Source organism: Cynocephalus volans, chromosome 1, assembly GCF_027409185.1.
Source record: "Cynocephalus volans isolate mCynVol1 chromosome 1, mCynVol1.pri, whole genome shotgun sequence".
Taxonomy (NCBI): Eukaryota; Metazoa; Chordata; class Mammalia; order Dermoptera; family Cynocephalidae; genus Cynocephalus; species Cynocephalus volans.
The window spans coordinates 11,803,274-11,829,472 of record NC_084460.1 but is presented as its reverse complement, the minus strand read 5'-3'; the positions used below and the strand labels follow the sequence as shown (position 1 = coordinate 11,829,472).

Below are 26,199 nucleotides of genomic sequence, written 5' to 3'. Positions count from 1 at the left end.
ATCAAGATCTGTCCAGTCTATGAAATGGAGAATTTATGACTTTAATGTCCTTTGGCTAAGTCTTCAGTGTCAATGGGGTGAGATGAAAACAGGTCAAACACTAATATAAGTGACTAATCAGTCTTCCTGGAATTATGTTCTATTTATGTTGCATGTATGCATAAAAAAAGGTAGTGATCATTTTCTGACTCATGTTCTCAATGTAAACATGCGACAAGCATGTGCCAGGATGAAATGCTTGAAGGAAAAGTTATTTTCTCATGGGAGAACATAAAGGATTCATTTCCCTCCCACACTCAACTCCACCAAAATAGTCCTTTCAAAAGTAAAAGCTTTTACTTAAATAATCATTTCTTGTGGATTTTTCTTTAGTTGGTTCTTTTACTCAATGGATATATTCAGATATTACAGGTGATGAAACTACACATGAAAATACATGGTTGGCCTATGATCTAGTTATATGGCCTTTGTTTAGGAATCAGGTTTTTTCCTCTTTAAAAAAAACCTCAGCATCTTTCTATATTTAGAAATGTTTTATATATAACTAAATCAAAAACTCAATTAAGAGAAACAATATATCCTATATGATGACCTTTCACAATCCTGATTTAGTTTATAAATAATCAAAAAAACTTCCAGAAAACATTCAGAGTCAACAGTGCATTTTATTATATATCTTACATTTATACATTTCATATATGCTTCAATTAACAGTTCAAAATTCAAAAAATATATATGTAGCAGTAGTTCCCAGGCACAGAATTTAGGAGAAGATTGGAACAAGTCTTTTCCCTAGCATATAGTGAATATTATGAACCATGAGAATGAAATGTTTCCTTCTGACCTAGCTGTCTTGTTGATTAAATTTTATTACTGTGAACAGCTTTAAGAGGCAGGATATTGCTAATTGGAAACAATGAGATTTAAAATAAGTTGATAATCTGTATTTTCTTGAAGCCTTTCAGACCTAGATGATTACTTTTTCTCCTAATAGAACTCCAGGATAATCCAATGAAAATAACATTATCCATAAAACATCTGGAGCATCTGCCTAACTAAGAACCACTGCCCATGGTTATTCAATGTCTTCGGGCCTCACAGGATGAGGTAATGATATGATGGATTTCTTCTCAGTGTCCCTGGAAAGTGCTTTCCTCATATCTGTAAGGAAGCAAAGTTTAAGGTAAACACCCAAATATCTAAACATTTTATATCTAACTTAAAGTGTATAGGTAAAGTTCCCATAAGAAGTTTTGTCTCCAACCCCTACTTCTACCAGATTCTAAGCAAAATGTATTTATAAATTAGACTCCCAATTGCAAGTACACCAGATGCTAACCAAACCCTACCCAGGATTCAGCTCATCATATAAATGTTCATTCTTATTAGCAAAATAACATGCCTGTAACACAGTAAAATAATAATTTACAGAAACTAACCATCGTTTAGTTCATATAAGTTAATTATGAATAGGTTTGTAAAAGCAGGTTAAAGGAGATTTAAATATTAGGGTCAAATAAGATTCTTTTAATTTCGTTAAAATAAATGAAGATTTCAATCTGCAGAATGAATGTAACTGTTTTTGGCTTCCTCTTGGGGGTACTGACACAGAAAAGAGCTTACCATAAGCATCCTCATCAGGCTACCCGTTGCTGGCCAAATAATACTCTATGACTGTCCTGTATACACTGTAGCCCAACTGCTTGTACGTGTTGCCTGCAGCTTGGTTAGATACCCTTACAAAGAGATCAACAGAAAATCCACCTTTTCTTTAAAAAAAAAAAAAAAAAAAAGACAATGTTAGAACATGAGAAAACTTAGAAAGTAAAAGATACATAGGTTTTAAAAACGACACTTGTTTTTACTTTGCTTTGACTACTACTCATAGAATGGTAGTAATAGGACCACGCAGCTGATCACATCATAGTAGCATTTTTATTACTTAGGATTTATAACAATTATTTTGCAGTACAAACGGATGACTTTGCATGCCAGTATTTCAAAAGCTACAATACATGTTTTCTTAAAAGATAATCAAAGCATACAGTGTACAACATTTTCTCCCACATATATAAGTGGAAGATTAGGAAGTGCACACCCATGTAGCCATGGCCCAAGTGTAGCTACAGGACACTGGTAGTCGTGAAGCCCTCAGGTCCCTCTGGTCAGTAATATTCCCTTACTCACCCAGAGGTCTCCTTGTCCTGACCCTTGTGACCAGACTCATCTCCTTCCTTTTTGCTGCAGATTTCCTTAGTATAGTTTCTCCTGTTGTGAACTTTATATAAATGGACTCATACTTCATATAGTCTTTTGTGATTTCCCCTCTCAGTGAATACTGTGTGAGCCACTGTTCTGTGCAGCTGGAGCTTGTTCATCTTCACTTTGGTTAGCATTCCACTGTATGAATACACCACACGCTGTCCGTGTCTACTGAGAAACATTCATTTTTACTATTACAAGATGCCGCTAAGAATACTTTCGTTGGGCCGGCCCCGTGGCTCACTTGGGAGAGTGTGGTGCTGATAGCACCGAGGCCGCAGGTTCGGATCCAATATAGGGATGGCCAGTGCGCTCACTGGCTGGGCATGGTGCCGACAACAAGGGTTACAATCCCCTTACCAGTAAAAAAAAAAAAAAAAAAAACGAATACTTTTGTTGAATGTCTCATGGTACATCTCTAAGGTCTACACCTAGGAGTGTCATTGTTGTGTCATACCAGGTATGCACACCTTCAACTTCATTAGTTAATGCCAAACTGTTTTGCAACCAGCTTGTATCAACTTGCACTTCCACAAAGGTGCGTATGACTCCATTTCACAGGAGCAAGCCTTCATGCATCAGACATTTTTATTTTAGTTAATCTTTTGGTGTAGTAGTATCTGTGTGATTTTAATTTGCATTTCTGATTACTAACAAGGCTGAATATATTTTTCTTTATTGGCCATTTAGATTTATCCCTCTGTATAGTTCTTATTGATTGACATAATTTTCCCTGCCAGCTATAGTTCTCTATGTATTCAAGATATTCAACACTGTGTAATGTTTTTGCAAATATATTTTTCAATTTGTGGCTTGTGTTGTTATTGCTGTCATGGTACCTTTTGATGAACAAAGTCACTTAACTTCAGTGAAGTTGAATATATGAACCTTTCCTTTACGGTTAGCACTTTTTATGACCTATTTCAGTTTTCCACCCTGAGGTTATGGAAACACTCTATTATACACAAAGGACTTTTCAGTTTTGCTTTTCACATCTAGGTTTTTAATAAATCTGAAATTGATTTGTGTATTTGGTAAGGTAGCAGTCTGGGAAAATTTTTTCCCATGTGGATACCCACTTATCCCACCACCTTTACTGAAAAGTTTACACTACTGATTTGCAATGCCTGTCTGAGGTATGTCAAAATCCATGTATTCTTGGATCTGTTTCTCAAATTTTGTTCCACTGACCTAGACAACTACTCCAGCACCAATACACAGTCTTACTCATTACAATTTGGTACATGGAGGGGCAAATCCACCATTTTGCAGTTGCTGTTCAAGAACATCTTCCCTCTTTTTTGGTCTTTCCATTCCCCTGTGTGTTTCAGAATCAACAAGTCTGACAAATAATACTTGGGATTTTGACTGCAATTGCATTGGATCTGTGGTCAATTATGAGTTTTACAGTATCTTCTAATCCACAGAGGTAGTTTATCTCTCCACTTAGCTGGGCCACTTTATAACAAACATCTGAGAGGTCTTGCACAGCTTTTGTTCAGTTTCTTAAGCACTTTGTTTTTTCATGCCAGTGCAAATGGCATTTTACTGTTGGTATACAGAAACACAATTGAATTTTATACTGACTTTGTATTCAACAACTCTGTCTAACTTTCATTAACTCTAAACATGTATTTATAGATTCTGCTGGATTTTCTCTTTGTATAATCATATCAGTGCAAAATAAGTTTTGTTTCCTCTCAATCTTCATAGCTTTTATTTATCTTAGACATCCTTGTCTTTTCCCTGATTTCAAAGGGAAAGCATTCAATGCATCACCACTAGACATATTTACTACAGATTTTGTGTAGGTATTTTTTCAGGTTAAGGAAGTTCTCCCCTTCTATTTCCTAGTTTGCTAACAGTTTTTATAGTGAACGAATACTGGAATTTATCAAATTTAGTGCATTTAATGAAGTAACAATTGTCCTCCTTTAGTCTAAAGTTAAAACAGCCTTGCTCTTGATGTATCATCCTTTTTCCGTATTGCTGAATCCATTTTACTAATGATTTTTCTGGGATTCTTTCATCTAGTAAGTGAAATTTTCCTACAATTTTCCTTTCTCATATTTTTGGTCAGGTTTTGTTATCAAGGTTATCCTAGCCTTAAAAAATGAGTTAAGGAATGTTTCCTCTTTTTGTTTGTGTAAAAGTGACCTTACAATCATTATTTCTTAAACATTTGGTAAAATTTGCTAGAGAAGCCATAGCTTTCTTTGTGGAAAGATTTTTGGCTACTGATTGAAATTCTTTAAGGCAGGAGTTGGCTTGCAACCTATTTTTGTATTACCCTCAAGCTAAGAATGGTTTTCACTATTTTTAAGGGTTGTTTAAAAAAAAAAAAATGCAACAGAGACCTTACGTGGTTTGCAAAGCCTAAATATTTATTATCTGGCCCAGAAAAAATTTGCTGACCCTTGTTCTATACCCTTAATCAATTCCTGTCTGGTTGTTCTATCAATCAGAAAGAAGCATGTATATATATATCTCCCATTATGATAATGAACTATTTCTCCTTGTAGTTTTGCCAATTTTCGCATTTTTACTTTGAATCTTTGTCACTGGGTACATCAAATTTTAATTGTTACATCTTCTTGATGGATTATTTTATCAATGTGCAGTAACCCTTTTTAATAATTGTCCAACTATAATGTAACTATTATTAATATAAGTAAACCACGTTTGTTTTGTTTAGTATTTGCATGGTAATTTTAGAAGTATCTTTACTTTCCATCTTTCTGTATCTTTAATCTTTACACATAATTCCTGTAAACAGAATACAGTTGTGACAGTCTTTGTCTTTTAACTGAAGTCATCAATCCATTAACATTTACTGTTATAACTACTGATAATATTTGGATTCATAGCTCACATCTTATTTCATGCTTTGTGTTTTGCCAGTTCAATTTCCTTTTTCTCTTCTTTTGGATAGATTTTTATCATTCAATCTTTTTTCTCCTCTGCTTGTTTGGAAACTATATACTATTTCTATTTTTAATGTATACATTAAAAAATACGTGTATTTAAGTATGTGTATATGTACGTATGTATACATGCATAAAAATAAATATTACTTAAATCTTAGCAACTATTCTAAAATAATGAAGGTTTAGAAACTGGAAGGGAAGGCAACCTAGTGATTTTCTACTCAGAGACAGAGAATCTATCCTATAAATACATTAAATTACAAATGCAAGGTCATAGCTATTAGCTACCCTTTCTTAATGCCAAATGCCTTTTTCAACAAGGTATGTCATTATAAAGTGTGTAAACTAATCTTTCTAAAATTTTTTTCCCCTTCTTTGTTCAGTCTAGGGAGAACTTTAAAAAACCTTAAAGACTAGAGTTGACTTCTTTTTCGGTTAATGCTATTTCCTCTCTTCTCTGAAAGAATTCAGGTTTCTCTTGCCTCTAACTTGGCACAGAGTGTTTGTCAGGCCACAGTTACCTCTTTAAAACTTGCCTTTATTAAATCCAGTAATTAAGTGGGAATTAAGTCTTAAGAGCCCTTCTCAGCAACTATTCTCTTTCCTATTATGCTTTTAGACACTAAAAGAAATGGCAGCTTGACAACTGGTCAAACTTATACACACGTCTTATCTCTTCTAGAACGGGAGATGGGAGGAGGAAACTTCTCTTTTAATTACTGTATTAGTTTTACCTCATATAATGAGGGTGTTTGATATATACAACGGGTCTTTTAAAAATGCCATAATATTGGCAGTTTGCAAACTGTGCACTGTGATGCCATAGAATATTTCAGACGTTCTAGGAAAACACAGCAAAATCTTACATGTCACATATAGGAAAACTACTAGACTGTGAAGTAGTTTACAAATTCAACATTAGATTGTGCTACATTCCCTTTAATGACATATTTTTATGAAGTTGGGTTCTGACAGTTGCTGTGATTAAAAAAAAAAATAGTACCACATGAAAATCAATTTGAAACAGGAATGCAGGTGACTGTTCTGAATCTGTTTCCAAGATTTGAGAAGTCATTCAATGCCCAACAGGTGCACACATCTCACCAGCAGATTAACCATAGTTATTTAAGAATTAAATGATATATTTTCTTTAAATTTGTTTTTTCTAAGTGGCTACTACAGATTAAATATTCCTAATCCAAACATCCAAAATGCTCCAAAATCCAAAACTTTCTGAGCACCAACATTATGCCACAAGTGGAAAATTCCACACCTGACCTTAAGTGACCCAAAACACAAGTTTAATCAGCACCTCCAAGGGAAAAAATATACTCCCAGTCCCCTTCAGCTGCAGTATCTTTTCTGTGCACATCCAGATTCCCCCATGCAATCATGCCCACGCACTATTCTAAACGCATTATATTTTCACTGTATTAATGGTATGTCATATCTTTCACTGTTAAATGCTTATGTGTAAGTGTAAGAAAATGATGCTTATCGCTAGCATATAAATTCAAAGTCAGGAACAATGGTCATGACAACCAGTGTCCACATGGGTGGCTGAGATAGTGGCATTTTTGCTTTCTGATGGTTCAGCATACACAAACTTTGTTTCATAAAGTTATTAAAAAATACTATATAAAATTGCCTTCAGATTATGTGTATAGGTATATATATATGAAACAAATAAATTTCATGTTTAGCCTTTCATTCCTCCCCTCCTCCAGTATCTCATGTATATGCAAACATTCCAAAATCTGAAGAAATCCGAAACCCAAACACTGCTGTCTCAAGCATTTAGGATAAAGGATACTCAACCTGTAGCTGTTAGGCTGTAAATACTTACTAAGCAGTTAAAATAAAACCAGTTAAGACTGCTTTTGGCCTAGGAGCACTGTAAGCAATGTAAATTTACATTGCTAAGGGCAGTTATAGCAGAGATTTGGGAATGTCAAACACTGTAGCAACAACACTAAATGAAACCTTGACAGCTAGTCTTTGATTCCACCAATTACTCAGCTTTATGCCTATAGCAGGTCACTAAAACATTTTGCCTTAATTTTACTCAATAGCAAAATAGGAACAATAATACCATTCTGAATATGTGACAGAATTGTTGTAAGAACTACTGGAGGCTGAAAATGAAATTCCTGTGAACTGTAAAACATAATTCTTATTCAGCCTAAAGGAAAATAATCTTATAAATTTTCACCAGAGAAAAATGAAATGGGTAGGGTTCATAAATCACTAAGTGTAGTTGAAAAATAAGATCTCAACTTTCTGAAATCTCCTCTAATAACTCTACATGTTTAGCAACCAAACCAAGGCGTCAAAATTCTGGGGCAACAGATAGAGCTGTGACATGTCCATGCCATTCTTCCCGAGCTACTGAGCCTTCTGATTTACCCATAACTGCCAACAAAAAATTGCATTCAGTAATTAGACACACTGATGCCCATATTAAATACAGAATTACTGTTTGGTACATTTTTATTATAAAGGAAATTAATGACAAAGTTTTAATTTTTAAGTACTACTTGAAGTCATCCAGCTAATGGTTAGTGATTTCATTTGAAATTTACTTGCAAATGTAATGCTATATCTAGTTCTAGAGTCAGAATTAGAAAAAGTTTTTTTAAAAAGAGTATGTATTTTCAAATGTCAGCATTTCATGTGGGCATGTGTGTGTGTGTATATATATATGTACATATAACTGAGACAATTCCCAGCTCAAGTTTTTGTTAGTAGTTGTACTAATTCAATGAAGATGCTACAATCCCTGCATTATGTACCAAATAGGAGAGTACTTCAAAAAGTTCATGGAAAGAGTTGTATTATCTTTTAACTCTATTTTTCCACAAACTTTCTGAAGTACCCTCATAAACCATGTAAAAATTTAACATAAATATACAATAAAAGATCCAAAAAACTAAGACCATGTCTGTCTGTTGGTTTACTGCTTTATCTGCTGGGCCTAGCACAACACCTAACACAAAGAAGAGATCAGTAAGTTGCTGAATGACTGAAAAGGAAATAAAATTACAGGCATGATTATACTTATAATTCTGCAGTCTAAAACAATTAGGTTGAAACTTATATTAAAATCTTAACTGCCTACCCAAAAAAGTACTAGTGGTGTTATACTTACTGTAACCCATTAATTCAGCAGGTGCCTCTGCAACGATGAAATACTCTGGCCAGTGGGCGAGGTACTCTAAGTGAAAAGGAATCCCATACTAGAGTCCTGTTAAGGAGTGTGAAAAGTAATGAACAGTAAAAAGTTTTTTATTAAAGGGATATTTTGAAAAAAGTTTCCTTTAAAAAGTATAGTGTTACTTTATCCCCAGCTCTATTTTGATTTCTATATTCATATCATTACATGAAATATTTAGGTTAGCACTGATTTTTAACAAAATTGCCTGGACATATAACCTGAAATGGGGAATGGAGACATCTAATAGAAAGCAGAGAATCAGGACTTTGAAGCTCTTCTACAACCTATTTCTCTGCTGATCGTACTGTATCTAAATCTCTACATAGCATTTACCATCGTCTGATATTCTTATCCGATCACCATCTGCCTCCCATTAGACTATGTCATTTTGCTCTATACCTGGTGCTTGGCATACAGTAGATGCTCAATACATTTGTGCTTCCATAATTGCTTTGGAAAATTAATGGCTAGTTCCTACTCTGGCTTCATCTTTGAGACTGTGAAAATTACAATGTAAGTCCTTCCAGAGGCAACTTAACAATTACCCAGCTTTTCTTCTCCACTGATTCACATTTTCCATTTCTCGTAATGCCAACAAAAGCTGACTTAAGTAACCGAGTATGTTAAAAGTAAATGCCTGAATAAATTGCTCATAACTAAACTCTTCAACCCTGGGATATCCTTACTGACATGTACTCATTCCTATATTTCTTCTTAATGTAAACTTTCTGATGCAAGTTTCTGAGAGGACACCATAATTTTTAAAAAAAAAAAAGCTCCTGGAAAACCTGTTCAGTGTTAAATTCTACAAAATCTCCTCTGAAAGACAGTCATTATTTTGAGGACTCCTCAAATATAACCCCTAACATGGCAGGCAAGCCAGTCTTCCTGCCATCCAGCCACTGACACACACCACAACCACGTCCCCTCTGGCTGATAGAGGAACCTCTGTACGCCTCCTCCCCCCATCAACCACTAGGACCTAACAGGTTACTTTCAAATTGTGGGCTCAACTGGCTTATGGGACTTTTACTATAAACTTCAAATGTCACTGGAAGCACATCATATAAGTTCATTTGCATTCTAATATTTTCCCTTACTATACAGCAAGAACTTCTGTCATTCAAAGTTCTTCAAAAACCTTTTGCTTTTTTTTTTCTTCCTTAAAAAGAAGATATCTTTAATGAGTAATAATGTTTAAAATACAAATGAAAGCTTTGGAGATTTTTTTGCTTTTTCCACTCATCTTTGTTTCTTATGTTATCCTGTTGTTGCCTTGTATGAAGAGACAATTTAAATATCCAGCTTCCTGACAATGGATATCTGGGTCATTTCCAATGTCTCAAAAAACCTTTTAAATCCTTCATGAATATAGCTTAAGTTATTTAACCATTTCCTTATTGCTGTGTGTGAATGTTATTCCAAATTTTAAATTAAATTATTAATTTTTAAGAATTTTTTATAATTCTCCTCCAATAAATAATTTTTGTAATTTTGTAACTCAGGGGTTAGCAAACTTTTTGTATACAAGTCCAGATAGCAATATCCTAGGCTTTGTGAACCATTATTTTCAGCTTTCAGAAAATGGGATTACTAAGTATTCCATTTCCACAGTGCCTTCCAGAAAGATTGTAGCAGTTTATGAGAATGCTCCTCTCACCTCACCATTATGACTGAGTTTTATCATTTTTTAAAATCCTGCATGATTTAATAGGTAAAATACAGCATTTCATTTTGATTTTAATTTGCATGTCTTTTGACTGGTGAGACTGAACTTCTTATGAATTCTTACTATGTTCATTAGCCTCCTATATACACTCTTTTGGTAAATCATCAACAGTTACTAGAACCCCCTACCCACCTTCAATGGACATGGAGCCTAACACAGAAATCCAACTTTGTGTTTTATGCCACTTAAGAAGTGGGGGTTAACCCGGAATACCCTAACTTTACACACCTTTGCCCATTCTTCTATTGGGAGCATGATAGAGACTGCTTATTGTTACCCAAAATCCTTTACTCACTGTACTAGCAAGTCCCAATTTAAAGCTGGGCACATTTCCAGACTTGAGATAGGACTAGACAGGTGGGGCATGAGACAAGTGCTGGGTTGTGTGGTACTTCCCAAATATACCCTTAAAAGGGAAGGTCACTCTCACCTTACCCTCTGTTGCTTCTGCTGCCAGGAACATGGATGTGATGCTGTTTGCTCTGGCAGGAACAGGAGGACGGAGGCCATCCTGGGAATGGTAGAATGGTTAAACTGCAAAGAGCCTGGTTGCTAGTGACTTCATGGAACCACAACCTGCCTTGCACTGCTAATCATCTCCAGACTTTGCTCACATCAGCCACCTCGCTGAAGTCACCGTGCATTCTGTTGTATACAGCCATGCTTACTACTGCGGGGCAAGGTGGGTAGGGGAAGAAATCTGTAATGTTAAAGATTTATACGAGGTCATTACATTAACAGTTTGTCAGGCAGATTTAAGGCAACTCTTGATCTCAGTTTTCTTAAAATTGCTTTCGACGTCGCGTTCAATGTTGTTCCCTGACCTACAAGTTTTTAAAATTTTTAGTACTCAAGTCTGTTTTTCCTTTTATTTCTCTATTTTCTCTACTCTTAGTCTTCATTTAGCTTTTTTTTTTTTTTAAAGGATACAGTTACGGTTTTCTGTAAGTGGATCCAAATTCCTGAAAAAAAACAAGAGAAATGTCAATAGTAAGCAGTGTTTACAAATTCAGTTCAAATAAGCTCTCTAAAACTAAAACTAATATGCCCAAGTAAAACAAAATGTGCTTAATTCACAACTTTAAAACCAACTTTAGGGCTGAGGAAGATTACCTAATGTTTATAATGAGCTGTCACAGTGACTATAAAGGTATTTGTACATTTTCATTTAACTGCTTCTTTACAAATTAAAAGCTAATAAATCTACATCAGAATCTTCTACTTTGTAAATGGCAACAAACTGACAGTGGAACTGGAGACCAACTAGGCAAGTATCTCACACGGATAGAAGATCGAACTCTCCCACTGCAGCATCTAACCACAAGGATTCCCCCCACCTCTGGGCCTTCCCTGACTATTTCTCCTTTCTCCCTTATTCCACCCTTTAAATATGAGCATTTCCACCACTCCGTTTATGCTCCTCACCCCTCTTCTACATTCCCACCTCCCCTTCCTCACTGCCCCATTCCTATGCTTTCAATTATGTATTCTCGGAGGAAGCCTCCCCAACCTGACTCTGGTGCTACGGGCACCTCACTAGCATGTCCCATCATACCAGCCCATTCTTAAAACCCATCTCCTCCATCCCCAAAGAGCTCTGTTTCCTCATTTTCCTATTTAATTAATGGAACCACTATCTTGCCAGGCTCAAAATCCTCTACTTTCAGTTCTTCCTCTTCCCATTTCTAGTTGAATTCTTCTCAATTTCTGTCTCCTTCCTGGAAGAAATGTACAAATATGATGTATACTTAGCCATAAGCAGCTCTTGACACAGTTCCCCACTCTTTCTGCCTAAAATGCTCTCTTCGCTTGGCTTCTGAGACCCCACCACCAGGTTTTCCTCCCACCTCACTGGGTCACTTGGTCTCCATTACTCTAACACATGATGCCCTAGGGTGCCATCCTAGAGCCTCTTTTTTCTATGTACATTCATTCCATCACTGCTGTCACCTAACCTCCTGGTCACCTGCCACTATCTACAGTGTTGGCCCCCAAACTTCTATCTTTAGCCCAAACTTAAACTTGAGCCCCCCATGCCCAGATACCTACCTGCCCCCTCCATCTGGGTGTCTCAGGCACTTTGCAGGAAGCCCAAGTCCTATGATGACCTCTCCAAAACCTAGACCTTGTAACTCTCTGACATGTCCCCTTACACTCCCACACTCACTCTACTCCAGCCACGCTGGCCTCCACCTCCTCCTATTTGAAACAAGTATCTTTGCACTTACTGTTCCCGCTGCCAGGAAAGCTCCCCTGCCCCCCAAATCCACATAACGCACTCCTTCACTTCCCCTGGGTCTTTCTTCAATGCCACCTTCCCTAAACACCCTATCTAAAGCTAAATCCCCACTCACTTCCAATTTCCCTTCCCTGCTTCTATTTTTCCCTTTGTACTAAAGACTAAGTTCTACATATTATATTCACTCTTTTCTTCTCTAAAATTGATGGTAATGCTCTACATCTATTGCTTCTTTCAATTCCTACTGCAACACCTAATCTGAATGACTCTCAGTTTTCTACCAAATTTCCCTAATTAAAGAAGAGAATAGGAGAAAATGGGGAGGTGGTAGGGCTCCCCTACTGGCATATTTTCAAAAGGCCTTTACAAGCCAGGTGGTTTTCTGTTTTATTATAAGTTCTATTATAATAAAATTTAGTATAATAATGTTTTATCATAAGTTAAGTATTCATGTGTATTTTCCTTCAACTTTACTTTCACATAAAACAGCATTGTCTCTTTCTGGATATTCAGTTAAAACTGATTCTCCAAGTGGCTTTGCCTTGTCTACTGAAGCTTCAAGGTGTCCTGTCACCTCCCATGCTATGCCTCCAAAACCAAAGCCTTTGTCAAGTCATCACCTCTGAACCATTGCCAAGGCCCCCTAAAGGCTTACCTGTCCAGTTTACCTCCTCAACCTCACACACCACAGAACTCAGTGGTTTAGAGATTAACCTCCAGAGCAGTGGCTCTCAAACAGCAGAGAATTTGCATTTCCAAAATGTTTTCTGTGGTCTGGGACCAACTCTTTTAAGAACCACTGCTCCAGAGCCAATCTCCTTGGATTAGATTCCTTGCTCCACCCACTCTCACCTCAAGGCTCCATCATGTGGGGCAATTCACCTGAGCCTGCAATACTTTAGTTTATGCATACATGACATGGGGAAGATAAAATCGTGAGGATTAAATAGATTATTACATGAGCACTCAGAACCGTGCAAGGAACAGTGAGAGCTCAATACAAGGCAGTTTAGCTATACCGCTTCAACCCACACAGGCCAAATAGAAAATTCTCCCCACAGGATCAAGGGTAAGCCCTCAATATTGGAGCCAAAGTCCAGTTTCACTTGTTTCTCCCCAACTGCCAGTTACAGAAACCAACCACTGTATTCACACTGATCCCGGCTGTCTGACCACACGTCTTATCGTCTCACTTTCGCACCCTTTCCCTTCTCCAGAACTTCCTTCCTCACTTACCAACATTTTATCCATCCTTTTTAATGTTCCTAGCAATCTCATCCCAAAGCTCTTTCCGGCTTCCTGACACTTGACTCTGTACCACTTGGTCCTTAGTTTTCACATACTACCCTGTTCTTTTTCAAAGGGTGTGGGATGAAACCAATGGAGCAGCATGCTAACTGCAAAATCTCACGGTAAAATTCCTTAATCTTTTCTAAAGGTTCAGAAATGTCCATAATGAAATGTTTTCTTTAAAAAAAAAAAATAATAAGATGGCACTTGCAAGTCACAGGTCCTGCCTTAACTTGGATTGAAACAAACTGTCCCCAGGGCTCTGCGCACTGTGGGCCTGCACAAGCACCTGCCACTGCCCTGACTCCGCACAGCAGAAACAGATGGTTCACACTGAGTGCGCAGCTACGGTAACTCAACCTACAAACGTAAACCACGACCGAGAGGGCACCGCTGCGGTGGGGCACGACGGTCACGGTGTTAGTTCATTCAGGTACAGTTTAGATAGCATTCACCCACCACTTAACCAGTGCCACCGAGTGGGCGTCACAACGCACACATCCCCACGAACTCTGCGGACCTCACTCCGACCCTCACTGCCGCCCTATGCGCTGGCACTTTACTGGTGTCCGCCGCACGGAAGAGTCCCTGCCCGGTCGCTAGCCGGTAGGCAGCAGAGCCGGGCGTCGAGCCGCTCCCCCACCTCGCTCCATCGCCCCCCACATCCTGACAGCGACCCCCGGGGGCTGCCGAGGTGCTGCCCCGTCCCCACGAGCGGGCGGCGTCGACGGATGAAGTTCACGCGCTTTGGCCAAAGTCATCAAGGCCGACACGCGTCAGCCCCGGGCCCACCCCGCAGGCCCCGGCCCGGCTGAGGGTTCCGGCCGCGAGGGCGCTACCGGGCATGGGGCTGGCGGGGGCGGGAAGCGTGGCCCGGCCAGGAGCGGCTGGCTCAGGGCGTGCCTCACTCACATGTTGTTGAAGCAGAACAGGTCGTCGCAGGTAAACGCCCGGAGCATGGTCATCGCGCCGCCGCCGTCGCCCCTGAAGGCGGTTCGCTGCGACCCGCTCCCGCCTCACTGCAGGTCACCCCGCCCGCGGCCGAGCGTCGTGGGGCGGGGAACTACTTCCGGGGCCCGAGTTACTCGGCAACCGCCGTGGGCTCCCTCTGGCGGCCCGATCCGGAATTGCCAGACCACTCGCGTGAGGTCCGGGATGGGCTCTGGGTGCTCAGAACCTCAAAACCCTTCTGGGGATGTGACTGCAGAAAGCAGGCAGTGTGGCCACCTAGGAAGGAGGAAAACGGTGCCAGGGATGAGGGAACCAAGGGTTCCCTTGAAAGCAGGGTTCAGAACCACCTGCGTGCTGCCTCGTAAATGAGGAAGGCTCAGGTGGAGAGGAATAGGAGGATTCATGGTGTGAGCCGCCAGTGCGATCTTAAATTGTCAATACCACGCTTAAAAACGTAAAAAGAAAGGTGAAATTAATTTTAATAGTATATTTTATTTTGCCCAGGAGACCCGACAGAGTATCATTTCAACATGGAATCAGTACAGAAAAATACTAATGAAGTATTTTACCTTCTTTTTTGTATTAAGATTTTTGAAATCTGATGTGTGTTCTACATTTGCAGCATATTTCAATCTGAGAGAGGAATTGTCATCGGAAATACTTGTTCTGTATTTAGATTTCATAAAATGCGCGGTTACAAAGCAGATTCACATATCCAAGTGGCTCCAAACATACTGTTTCCAAACAACTGAATCAAACAGTTGTTAAGTTTAAATTAGTTAAAATTAAAAGTTGAAAACTCCATTCTTCAGTCGCACCAGCTACATTTCAAGTGCTCCTTAGCCCCATGGGCAATGGCTACCATATTAGACAGCACAGGTCCAGAGGCTCAGAAATAGGATGTCCTTATCGGATTTGGGAGGCTCTTTCCACTCACCCCCTTCCTGAGCAAGTACTGAGGTGGTCTTAGGGGACAGGTTGCAGAGATCAAACCAACCCAAATAACTCACCAAGAAGTGTAAATTCCAAGGCCCTCATACCCCTAACTCCCTTGGGGCCCAAGTTGCTCCACCGGCCTTTGTAAGGAAACTCCTACCCAGACCTGTGGCCCAGGCATAGCAGGAGAAGGAGAGAAAGCAGATGGTTGATGAAGCAAGTAGGCCAGTAACAAGGGTCTCCCAAGCCCCAAGCTCAGCTGCAGGCTTGTTTTCAAAGCCTCAACAATATGTGAATGTAAAAGCAGGTATGATAGCCCCAGGAGTCAAAAACTCATGTCCACAGCAACAGGTGCTGCAGGAGGGCAGGATGGGACACCATGAGCTCAGCTACTGCCTGGCATGGGAAAAATTTCAGGTAATTTCCTATCAGCAAAACTTAATGCGCCACTTTAAATGAATGTGCAAGATAGTTTTTAGAAAAGGTACGATTATGATTCTCATACAAATATAAAATGAACATATGTCAAAGGCTTTGACTCATTCATTAATGAAAGAACCAGCGAGAAGTGACAGCTGATTCTGAGGAGAATTTAAAATGCACAAGACAATCAAGAATGCTGAAATGTATTTATAAACAGGTGTAAAATTGGTCAGTGTCCACAGAGCAGTAATCCATTGCATCTCTGCTGGATACAAGATGACACATTTCTATGAACAAGAATGATTTTCATTGCTATCAATTTTCAACAGCTTGTACTGTTTAAAGATTTGTAAAATAGGTTAAAGACAATAAAAGGCAGAGAAAATCTGGAAGGTATACTAGACAGGACACTCAGTAATTTTTTTTCTGGTCATTTCAAAGTGTTTCACAGTTTTTTGTTTTTTTTTTTTTCTGACATGAACTAATGTTGATTTGAATTTTGTTGATTGTGAATTTTTTATGGTTTTTGTAATTTTGAGGGCTCTGATTTATTAGCACGATAAACAGCAGAGATATATAACTACTTTATGTTTGTACCTATTTAAGTAACGGTATGATAAACTGATTTTTAGAAATGAAATAAAAAACACTGCAGATTTAACACAAAGGCAGCACTTGAGCCCTGCAAGGACTGGATGCTATGGGCTACCAGTTTGCAACCACTGATAGACATGATTCACAATCATCATTTCGAGTCACGAATCAAAACCGTACACTAGCTACAGAGCGTAACAGGTCATGGGGAACGTTGAGCAAAGCACAGAGAATATCCTGGAAACACAAGCTGGATCTCCCTTCTCTCCCTATTTCTCTGCTTATTTTATTTTATTTATTTATTCTGCAGCTGGCCGGCACGGGGATCTGAACCCTTGACCCTGGAGTTACCAACGCTGTACTCTAACCAACTGCACTGACTGGCCAGCTGTGTATCTATTATAAAACTGTTGTCAATTTCCATTGCTGAGCACCTTCGATCAATTTGCATCTCAAAGGATGCCAGTAAATGCTCAGGTAATATCAGTGAATGGCTGAATGAAATGAGGCATATAGATTATACAGAAGATATCATTCTTAGTCGTTTACAAACAGGGGCATTCATGTTACTAGCTGAGTTATTTCACTTCTCTGTGCCTTAGTTTCTGTATCCTTAAAAGCTGGATCATCATAGTATTTCTTTGGGTTGCTATGAGAATTAAATGAGTGAATATTTGTAAAGCACTTAGAATAATGTTTGCCACATTTAAGTGCTATGTAAGTGTTTAAGGAAAATCAATGAAATGAGGTATTTTGCATTTTGAAGAATGGAAATTTTGAAATGTGGAGTGTGGGAGAAGCAAAACCCTCAACCACAGACCCCTTAGCAAAGTCAGCTGAGGAGTGCTGGCACGCTGCTCACGTTCCTGATGAGCAGTTTACTCCAGAGGAACCTCCCCTTTCTCTTACTGACTTGCTTCACCCAGAAAAGCTTCCATGTCAACACACACTTGTTTATGGTTTAAAAAAATACTTTTGAGGGCTATTTACAGTTTTTAAAAGCCTACATTGTTTTAATAAAAGTGATATGTGCACATTACTAAGAAATTGAAGAATTGTGGAAATGTACAAAGAGCAAAGTAACAATCACTCAAAATTCTACCACCCAGGAATAACCCACGTTAACCCTAGGAGAACTTCTGACATCTATGTAGTGTAAGCAGAGTGAGAAAGACTTTTACTTAAAAGAAGCTCAAATTATATATATTGATATGAAATATATTACTTTAATTTTCCTTTAACAGAAAAAAAAATTAAAACTGAAGAGATTGCTGAGCAGCACAGAAATATCAGTACCTAAAAGCCCTCTAACGTTTATGGTATGTATCATATCATTTTATATATGTAGTAAATGTAATTTCAACTTAGGGCACTAATGACTCTTTGTAATGAAAGATGAGCTGATTATGATATTAATCTCCTCCGCCGCCCTGTTCTCCTGATTAGGTGTGTTGGTTGAATGAGGGTACTTCAAAAAGTTCATGGAAAATGGAATTAAAAGATAACACAAATCTTTCCAGGAACTTTTTGAAGACCTCTTGAATTACTGTCACTTTTCCAGATTTGTACGTACATCTGTGTCACAACTATGCATCCCCTAGTTGTTTGGTTGTAAGTCTGTAATTGAGTAAATGCAACTCTCACTGCCATTTTTTATTACAATTTTCCTGTTTCATTCTTCATTTTGATTCATTGACAGGTTGGCTGGATTTCATGATCCAGCGTTTTCTTTGTTTGCTCTGGCTTGCTTTGCTGGTCCTCAGTCCTCATGGTGCTGGCGTTCTGTTTGCATGGCTCCCTCGTCGTTAGGATGCTGAGTGGAATATTGGCTGCATTTTTCTGGGTCCCACGTCCTCTCCCCCAGAACTTTGTAAACATCATTGCTCCATTGCTTTCTGGTGTTTAAAGTTTCTGGGGAAAAGAATAAGGCCAGCCTGAGTTTTGTTTTCCTTTTGTGAGTGTCTTAATTCATATTGAAGTGTCATTAATTATAACGCTTCTAGAAATAAAACATTTTTAACAGTGCATATGTTTTTTATTTTTTATTTTTATTTACACTGTAAAGGCAAACATGCATACATTTTCAGCCTAGTGAATTTCTACCAATTCCAGCAGTTAAACACTGAAATTGACCCCCAAATTCAAAGCAGAGTCACTCATACATAGGTGGGGGGAATGTAAAATGGTAAAGCCTCTCTGGAAAACAGTCTTGTAGTTTCTTCACAACTGAACATGCAACTACCATTTAACCCAGCAATTGCACTCATGGACATTTGTCCCAGAGAAATGAAAACTTATGCTCACATAAAAACCTAAACATGGATCTTTAAGCCAGAGTTAAAAGTCTGTATACTGTATAATTCCATTTACATGACATTTTCGAAAAGGCAGAATTAGAGGAACAGAAAACAGATCAGTGGTTGCCCAGGACCAGTGTGGGGGGAGAATCGGGGGAGGGGGGGGAGATGGGACTGATGGTGATGGTGGCTACAGACCAAATGTGTCTGTCAAAATCCACAGAATGTTCACTTAAAAAAAGTAAATTTTACTGTATATAAATATTAGCTTAATAAACCTGACTTAAGAAAAATAATCAACATAGCCTTTACATCATTGTCACCATCATTTCAAGAAATTTATTTGAAAAGCATGCACTACAGTAAACCCCTTAAGAATCCTGCAGTTCCTTGGCCTTCTAGGACATGCTGTGACTGATTTCTGTTTCAATGCCTCAGATTTTATTTTCAACCACGCAGTAAAACACTTTCTGTCCCGGCTGCACATTTTTCCTACATTAAAGATGACTCATAGAACTTTTTATTTATTATTTTACATTGAGTAATTCCTTTTACTGCTTAGTTGGAAAAAACTACAAGCTTTTACCACATTTAATCACAAAACATTTTCCTGCTCATTGAAACAAAACACCATGTGCTCTCTGTAAATAATGCTGACCCAGATTCGCATCCATTGTTGCAAAATTCCACATTTTAAACAAGCAGACAGTTTGGCATTTCATCCGTTGTTGCTCCATTTCTTTTCCTTCAGATTATGTGGAAAGCACAAAGTACACAGTGAGTCTACATCTTGATACACTCGCAGCAACGCACTTGACAACGAAACAGCTGGGATGGGTGATGTCCTCATATAAAAATTTATTTTTTATAAAGTAATAACTAGACAGGATAGACGCATTGACCTGACTGACCATCAATGTAATGATGTTTTTTCAGTTTTGCTAACTAGGATGTACAAATGCGTTCACCATTCAAATTAAAAGCTGACCACAGGTTTCAATTAAACAAGGCAGGCTGCATACCTCTGCATACATCCTACCAATATCTTACTAAAATGAGGATTAAAAAAAAATCTTTAAAAAGGGCCTAAATCCATAGAAACAAAGAGAATGGAAGAGGAGAAAATAGCCAATGAGAACAGGCAACACAATTTTGGAGGGTAGAAAACTCATTTAGCAGACGGGGAGAAAGCTAAAAGTTAAGCAACTGCAGGGGAAAGCAATGAGAAGGCAGTGGGTTCCTGCTGCAGAGCCCAGGGTGGCTCAGGAATTAGACACAGCAGGGGTGACTGAAGGGAGATGAGGAGAGAGCCGAACTCCCCCAGGGAGACCAAGAAGCTGTGTCCCCGAGTCCTCAGAGCACAGGGCTGGGGTGAGACACGGCTCTGCAGGTGGGGGGTGAGTGCAGGTGCCATACTGCACGATGAAGCCCCCGCAGACCCCGAGCCTGCCTGGCCCCAGAATGCTGGCAGCTCGACTGAAGCCCACCCCGGACCCCCCAGTAGGATATCAGAGAATTTTCCTGTGGGGAAACTGCCTGACCCAAAAGAAAAGCCTCACGGATATTCACATTTTTGTGGTCCTCCAATAAAGTGACCAGGTTGGGGAGGAGCACCATGTAAAAAGGTTAAATCCTCACCTTTTCATAACAGAGAATAAATAGGTAATGTCTAATATTGAAAAAGTAATCAGTAAACAGCAGGACAAGCATGTTGCTAGAAACATCGAGATAAGTCATGGAAGACAGCTGGAGATGCGGTTTGGGGAGGAGCCATCAGAAATGGGACTGGGATGCGGAGAGGCAACCGCTGCTTTCCATTATAAGCCTTCAGATATTTGGCTTTATAAACCAAGTATTGTGTTTATTTTAAAAATCCCCCCCCCCCAAAAAAATAGGGCAAAGTCATGTGAATGAATCAGCGTCGTCCAGAACAGCAAATGAGGGCTCACGATTGTTCAGAACTGTCACCCGGAGAAACGAAAGAGTTCACCAACTACCCCCAGCCTTTCCCTTTGACCTCATCGCTGGTGATTCCATAGGTGCTCACTCTTCCAAAGATCTTTTAAATAATTCACTCCTTAGTCACCAAATATATTTTATTAAATACATCTTCCTTGTTTTTCACAGTAAGTAAAAGGATCCTATAATTAATAGATCCTCAGAGAATGAAATGCCTTTAAAAGGAAATTAGCTGTCCTTTAAGAAAATAAAAACACTCATAAATTTTCTGCATCATGTGCAGACAGTGACTACAGGCTACATGACAATGTCTCTGCACGCACACACACACACTCTGTCCGCATGTGCAAACAGCTGGCCCAGACAGAAGGAACCTCCTGACTCAGCTTCTGCTTGCCTTCAGACGGAGGTAAAAGACCACGACTCTGACAAAATCAGCAAAATCATTAAGTTTGTCTTCAGCAGCCCCGCCTCATTTTCAGAATCTTTTCCTCACGCCCTTCAGGCCCCTTTTTCCTATCAAAGCAAGAAGAATATAATGAATAACCATGAGGTAAAAACTAGTTTCCTGACATTTGCATTTTAACCCTATTGTAGGTAATGTAGGTCATTTTAAGCAAGGTTATGCCTCATTTTTAGAAAGCATCAAAAGCTATTTTCTCCTCCTCTCCTCCAGGCTGTGACGGCAGCACACCTGCTACAGTTGTTTATTTGTATCAGCCACACAAATGCCGTTGCCCCAGATATGCCTTGAACTAATGCTTAATGCTTCTCAACCAAACTGTAATGTGCACATGAATCATATGGAAATTTTGTTAAAATGTAGATTCTGATTCAGCAGAACTAGGAGGGGCCTGAGATTCTAGCAAGCTCCCAGGAGATGGTATGCTTGGTCCACCGACTGTATTTTCAGCAGCAAAACATACTATATCAGGGGAATCTCCTACACTGTTGGTAGGACAGTAAATTAGTGCAGTCATTGTGGAAAACAGTATGGAGGTTCCTCAAACAACTACAGATAGAACTTCCATGTGATCCAGCAATCCTGCTGCTGGGTGTATATCGAAAGGAATAGAAATCATGTTGAAGGTATACCTGCGTTCCCATGTTTATTACAGCTCTGTTTACAGATGCCAAGAGTTAGAACCAACCTAAATGTCCATTGGTGGATGGCTGGATAAGTAAAATGTGGTATATATACACAATGGAATACTACTCTGCCATAAAAAGAAGGAAATTCTGCCATTTGCAGCAACATGGATATACTTACAGAAATTATGTTAAGTGAAATAAACCAGGCACAGAAAGAGAAATACCATGTCCTCACTTGTAAGTGTGAGCTAAAAAAACATGAAAGAAAAAGAGAGAGAGAGAGAGAGAGAGAAAGAAAGAAAGAAAAATCTTATATTATGTGTTAAATGAGATTTTACAATTTGTCAAACATTGTATTTTAATGTATTACCAAAACACAGACGTTTTCCAATATCCTAGCTGGTTCACTGACACACTGACTTCTGATTGGTTAAAGAATCATGGGCAGTTTGACATTCTTTGTAGTTTTTCTTTCAGTTCATAGAAGATGCATAAGTCTGTTCTGCTTATGATTACATGTCAGTAGAGCACAGGCAAAAAGAGGGTGAGAAAGATAAAATTGACTGCAACTGCAATCTGATAAATCCATTCTCTTATAATTTGTAGAATTGGCAAAAAATATAAAGTATGGACATCAAAAATAAAGTTAATTACATCGAATACCCTATTCTTTTTGGTAAAGCATAATGCTTTTAAGAATAATCCTGTTAAATGATATAAATATATAAATAAATAAAAGAATATAACAAATAAGAAGGGAAAAAGTTGAGGGGAAGTTGTCAAAATAATCGCTGTTGTCAAAATAGTCATGCTTTGACTTACATAATTCCTTTCTGGGAAGTGCTATTTTAGACTCCTGCAGGGGCAGAGATGGCTCCTCTCAGAATTTCTCTCTGGCCGTGACTGGGAACTCAGCAGACTTATCTTTGCAACCCACCTTTCTCCCCGTTTCCCTTCTCGGCAGAAGTCACCACTGGCTACAGGCTTGATGGTATTCTTGGAGGGTCTGGTAGAGAATACCGGGGAAAATGGATGGCTCCCGATTCACACACACACGCAGCAGCAGCATTAGCACTGTCACCTCCATCAACAGCAACAGCAAAGCCAATGACCAGCACTCACTGTATTCGTCATCCTCCCACCCTGGGCATCTGTCTCGGTGCCTTTTTCTTAAACCCGATACCTGGTACCTGCCTTTCTTCTACTTCATGAGAAACTTGCCAGCGGGTAATAACATGTATGGAGAGTAGAAATAAGCCTAGCGGGAAATGTCAAGGCAGTTGACTAATAACAATATTAACTAAAATTTAATGATGCTTATGGTGTGTTAGGAACTGTCCTAAGTGTCTGCATGGATTAATTCATGCTGGGCTTGTGGCAGCCTGATGAGGCAAGACTGTCAGCTAGTAATAAGTGCATATGTCAGCACCACGCTCAGCCGGCCATCCGTATATGGGATCCGAACCCGGGGCCTTGGTGTTATCAGCACCGCACTCTCCCGAGTGAGCCACGGGCCGGCCCTGTAATAAGTGCATATGTTTGACAGTGTGCATGTGTGTGCTTCATTGGAGGTGTAACCTGTGGATGTGATTTTGTTTATATACACATACAGGGCTTTTTTTTTTTTTTTTTTAGCTTTTTAAATTATTCCTAGTTAATATGCTAGAATTGCACTATCCAATATGGTAGCCACTAGCCACATATGGCTATTGAGGACTGGTGATAAGACTAGTGTAAAATGAGATGTACTGTAAATGTAAATGCAAAATACACACAAGATTTTGAAGACAATATAGAAAAATGTAAAATACCTCTTTAATATTTTCAGTTGATTACCTGTTGAAATACAATAGTTGGGATACACTAAACTTTATTTTACCCACTTTTTTTTTTTAATGTGGCTACTAGAAACTAAAAATTACGTGTGTGACTTGCTTCATATTTCTACTGAACAGCATCGTGCTAGACGTACATATTCCGTGGTCTTCTGCCAGCCAAATAAGATGGAGAATTTACACTTGGTTAGGTGTTAGTGGCCACAGACAGGTGTTCTCTCTCCCAGGTATGTTTCTATCTTAAAATCTGTATCATGATCTATAATAGCAGTGCCTCTCAGCCCTGATTTCATGGTAAACACACCTTGGAAATTTTAGTCAATATGTCTGCCTGGGTCCCATTTGCAGAAATTTTAATGGTCTGGGGAGCCCGGGCATTGGGGGTTTTAAAAGCCCCCAGTTTACTTCAAAATGCAGCCAAGGCCAAGAACCACCTATTCAAGTAGGAACAGTGGACACTGAGTCTTGGTGACAGACAGGGTTGGTGGGAAATATTTGCAGTGGAGCCTGGTTCACACTTTGGAATCTCTGGTTGGAACTGAAAAAAAGAAGTTGTAAAAAGCATCACACAGCCTGCTTTTGGGCAAGGAGCCTTGGAACAGAATAAGCATTTAAAAATCTACTGTGTGAGGGAAAACCCACCCTGCAGAGTCATGGAGGAGAAAAGAGCAGAAAGGGAAGGAACGGAGCCAAAGGAGGGAAAGCCCCAGCCGAAAAGCACCTTAAACTGTGAGTAGTAGTGACACTTCCCCCAGGAAACCCAGGGCTGGCTGCAGAGGTGTGGGCCATCCTGAATCTCGTCCCCGGCCCCCACGGGCCTCAGGCCTCAAGCCCCCCACCCCAGACAGCAGCATCCGACGTCCCCCAACCCCCACCCCACCTGCAGCAGTGAGAGACCAGGGCTGACAACATTGCTAATGTGTCTGGTCAAAGGACATACTCAGGCTCACTTCTAGGATGACATTCCTAATGTCTGCTACACAGAGAGTCTCAGAATTCAGGCAAGTTCCACTTCTGAATGGAAGAGTTACCACTTTATTAAGGGTATTGTCCCAGACCTTTCCGAACAATAATTTTTTTAACTTCTCATGCCTACTTTCTTAGCAAAGTCAGTACTCACGTGCAGAGTTTGTGCCGACTGCCACCCTCCTCTCCTGTTGGAGTAAACCATGCCTTTTTCAGATAAAAACCTGCTTCCTGAGACAAATGCCGGATCATTTCCTCCTACCTCCCTCTCTCTCTTCTTTCCTTCTCATCTGCCTATGATCCTATAGTGTCACATGAATTTTTTTCTTATATTCCCAACTTGATTAGGGTTAGCCAAGTGGCAAACACCACTTTTGGTCTTAAATTCACCATCATGAAAATGGTCTGAAAAATGATATTTAGAATTTTACTATCAGAGGCTGCCAGATCACTAGAATACCTGTGTCCCAAATAGACTGTGCCCTTCAGAGCCCTTCCCGTGCCATTTCTCCAGGCTTTTGGGGAGTAAAAGTGTGTTGAAAGGCACGCTGTTAAAAATCAGTGTTCCCTCTTTCTCGTCTCCTACAGAAGGTGAAGGTCAGAGCAGCCCCGGGGAGATGGGACCACATTTGTGAATGACCCATTCGTGGCTGGGTTTCCTCTGTGTTTTCTCACAGATCTGAAGTCATGACTTCTGTATGATATGAACCGCTTTAACAGTTTCTATTTCTAGTCTGTGTCCCCGAGGGGGACTCTTTGGCAGTGCATACAACATAAAAAATTTTTTTCCCTCAGGCCAGCATTCAACTTTTATAACATATTTTTAGATTTGGAAATGTGTTTTCCCCTCCTTCAAGCCAGCACATATATTTTTACTCTCCTCCTATTCCTTCCAAACTTCACCAAAGTCTGTTTCCTGGCAATTTGAGAAGTGAGAAATGCCTGCGTGGGGGGAAAAAGTGGAGACACATGTCACGTTGTAATTTTGACAGGGAAACATTGCCCAATGACAAAACCAGGGACTGTCTTGTGATGTTTCCTTCTGCCCGCGCTAACTCTTTCCTGTTCTGATCTCTCTCTCCTCTCGATGAAGTCTGCTCAGGCAGCCTCGCAGTCAGATGTTGTGACCTGCTTTCGATCAGTAGGGTACCGATTCCTAAGTACAAGGAAAGCACTATGATCTTAATTTGGAGAGTGGGGCGGACAACTATATGGATTGAACCATCATCTTTTAATTGTAAATATCAAAAGCAGGAAGTCCATTCAGCTCTCGTTCTGAGTTTTAAGTGTGTCTATTCTACTGATGGGTTAGAAACACTTCTAAACTTGTGATTTCCTTCTTTCAGTCAACAGGATTTATTGAACATTTACTACACATGCCAGGCATGGTTCCAAGGGGAACCATATTCCATGGGGCATACGGCATCGAGGAAGCCCAAGACTCTGCCTGTGGATTTTGAAACAGCACCGAACCCTCAGCCAGGG

General features: G+C 39.5%; 1 pseudogene; it reads right to left on the bottom strand.

The window, feature by feature from the left end:
- Nucleotides 1-645: 645 nt before the first annotated feature.
- LOC134391032 (N-alpha-acetyltransferase 20-like) lies at nucleotides 646-14,707 on the bottom strand (annotated as a pseudogene).
- Between the last annotated feature and the right edge of the window lie 11,492 nt (nucleotides 14,708-26,199).